The sequence below is a fragment of the Alosa pseudoharengus genome, unplaced genomic scaffold (genome assembly GCF_046254945.1).
Source record: "Alosa pseudoharengus isolate Yale_2024_CS ecotype anadromous, Long Island Sound unplaced genomic scaffold, YU_APseudo_1.1 YU_APseudo_1.1_scf_17, whole genome shotgun sequence".
Lineage (NCBI taxonomy): Eukaryota > Metazoa > Chordata > Actinopteri > Clupeiformes > Clupeidae > Alosa > Alosa pseudoharengus.
The window spans coordinates 2,019,510-2,022,209 of NW_027468640.1; the positions used below are offsets into that span (position 1 = coordinate 2,019,510).

General features: G+C 41.9%; 1 long non-coding RNA gene across 1 annotated transcript; it reads left to right on the top strand.

Annotated features, from left to right (window-relative positions):
* Window positions 1–620: 620 nt before the first annotated feature.
* On the top strand, window positions 621–1,852 carry LOC143127897 (uncharacterized). The gene is made up of 3 exons (XR_012987718.1): window positions 621–773; window positions 1,494–1,565; window positions 1,722–1,852. It is a non-coding gene; the product is annotated as an uncharacterized LOC143127897 (long non-coding RNA).
* Window positions 1,853–2,700: the final 848 nt, after the last annotated feature.

Consider the following 2,700-nt stretch of genomic DNA (forward strand, 5'->3'; position numbering starts at 1 on the left):
ATTGCATGAAATACAACTTGTTCAGGAGTCTCGAGTCAAGTCTGAAGTCTTTTGAGTGGAGTCGTAAGTCAAGTCTGAAGTCATTGTTTTTGCGACCTAACTGCTTTTCAGCCAATCAATGATGTTTCTTGTACTGTAGTGCATGGCTGTCGGAAGGATCAGCAGCACAAATAAGTTCGCTAAAATATTGGTGGGGACAATTTTGTCATCTTAAAATTTTGATTAGGACTAGTCCTTAGCGTCCCACCCTAAATCTGTATATGTATATATGTAATATGTATAAATTAAGGGTTATTCATCTGTTGTTAACATGAGTGGTTTTGGACTTTGTGATCATGTCCAAGGCCAACAGGAAATCAACTTTGACTATTTGAAAATATACTGTACGTACCTCTGAAAGTGTACTAATAGGCCTACCACTCTAAATATACTGTACGTACCTCTGAAAGTGTACTAATAGGCCTACCACTCTAAATATACTGTAGTACCTCTGAAAGTGTACTAATAGGCCTACCACTCTAAATATACTGTACGTACCTCTGAAAGTGTACTAATAGGCCTACCACTCTAAATATACTGTAGTACCTCTGAAAGTGTACTAATAGGCCTACCCAGAGCCATAGAGAGAAAGAGTTGCGACACTCCCATTGGACTCCGTTGTACGCTTTTTGCCGCCTACTTCCTGGGTATGCAGCCTCACGTAGTTCCAAAAAGCCATTCTATGGCGTTGGACATCATTCACTTCCATTGCTGACTGTCGAGTAACTTCTGAGGTAAGTTGATTAAATAGCTACCTGTTTTGAATGGTCAAGTATCTATATTGTAGCATAGGCCCTTTATGATGCATATACTGATCTTTTGTTGTATGTACACAGCGTAATTATATATATATTTTTTATCTTGGTAGACGACCGATTGCCTGCTAGTTTGTTAGCTTGACTTGCCTTCTGTGAAGGTAACGTTATATCCAGGGGTAATTTGATTAAATAGCTACCTCTTTTGAACTGTCAACTGTTTATATTTTATCAGAGGCCCTTTATGATGCAAATACTGATCTTTATTTGTATGTACACAGCGTAATTATATATATGTTTTATCTTGGTAGACCACCGATTGCCTGCTAGTTTGTTAGCTTGACTTCGCCCTCTGTAAAGGTAACGTTAACGTTATATCCAGGCGTAAATTCATTAAATAGCTACCTCTTTTGAATTGTCAACTCTGTATATTATATAAATAGGCCCTTTATGGTGCATATGCTTATATTTATTTGTATGTGCACAGTGCAATTTATATATATTTTCTTAACTTGGTAGACAACCGATTTTCAGTCATTGCCTGCTACTTAGTTATCTCGATTTTGCGAGCTGTGAAGAAGGTATCGCTACACCAAAAATTACGAAGTTCAGTAGTGAATCTCTGACATATTTTATTTAGTAAATTATTGATGTTAGATTACTAGGATCATTAAGGTTGATTAAGGACGTTTTTTTTAGGTTGTATCTGCTGAACCTGGCGGTGTTAGCTAGTCAGCTGAGTACTGTGTATCTGATGCTAGTAGAAATAAGGTTTGTTTAATTACACCCTTGAAAGGGCTGTTGGATTGCATGTAGGAATACAAATTATTTTACACAAAAAATTATCATAAGCCATAATGAGCTTTAAAATGTTTATTACTCAGACAGTAGTGTGACTCATTTGTTTCCCAAACACTGCTGCTGCAGGCGGCTGCTGCTGGAGGCGATGACTGCTTGAGCTGGCTGGTGTTGGCGAAGGATGGTGATGGCGGCTGCTGCTGGTAATGGTGGCGGCTGCAGGTAATGGTGGCTGTTGCTGCAGGTGGCGGCTGCTGCTGGTAGCTGCTACTGCTGGTGGCGGCTGCTACTGCTGGCGGCTGCTGGTGGTGGCGGCTGCTGCTGCTGGTGGCTGCTGCTGGTGGCGGCTACTGCTGGCGGCGGCTGCTGGTGGTGGCTGCTGCTGGCGGCTGCTGCTGCTGGTGCCGGCTGCTGGTAATGGTGGCTGGTGCTGGCCATGGCTGCTGGTGGTGTCTGCAGGTAGTGGCTGCTGGTGGCGACTGCTGACGGTGTGCCGGGAATGGAGAGGCCGAATACATCCAAGGATCCTCCCTCCCTCTCTCTCCTCAACCACTTTTGAATTTGCTCAGGGCTATTATAAGTGTGGTAAAGTATAGTATATTTGCGACGTTATAATATGTTGTGAATGGTTTGCCCTATATATAGTGTTACCTGCTGTGTCCATTGTTGAATCTATTGTCGCCCTATTTCGCTTCATCTGCTTTTTAGTGTACAGGACACAGATGAAGAGGATGTTAGTATGCGTTGTCGAGAGGAACTGCCCTACAGTGACTGGCCATAGTGCATAGTGGAACTCCACAGGTGTGAGTCTGATGTATGCAAGAGAAAGTATTTTCTAGGCAGTCCTGAGTGAACTGGCTTGTTAGAATATATTTGTGCCCCTGTCTCAACAGATCTTGCTGGACCACCAGTATCGTTGTTGTGGCCACTGTACGTATGTTTGTTGATATTATTCATGCTTGTTCTCATTTTTTTTGGTTCCACACTGTTCATTTTTATCTTATGCCAGGTACCTTTATTATGAATGTTGTCCTTCCTTTCAGCCCTGATGCACTCTGAAGCCTGATGTATGTGGAGGATTTTTTTTTATGTATTAATCACTTATAAT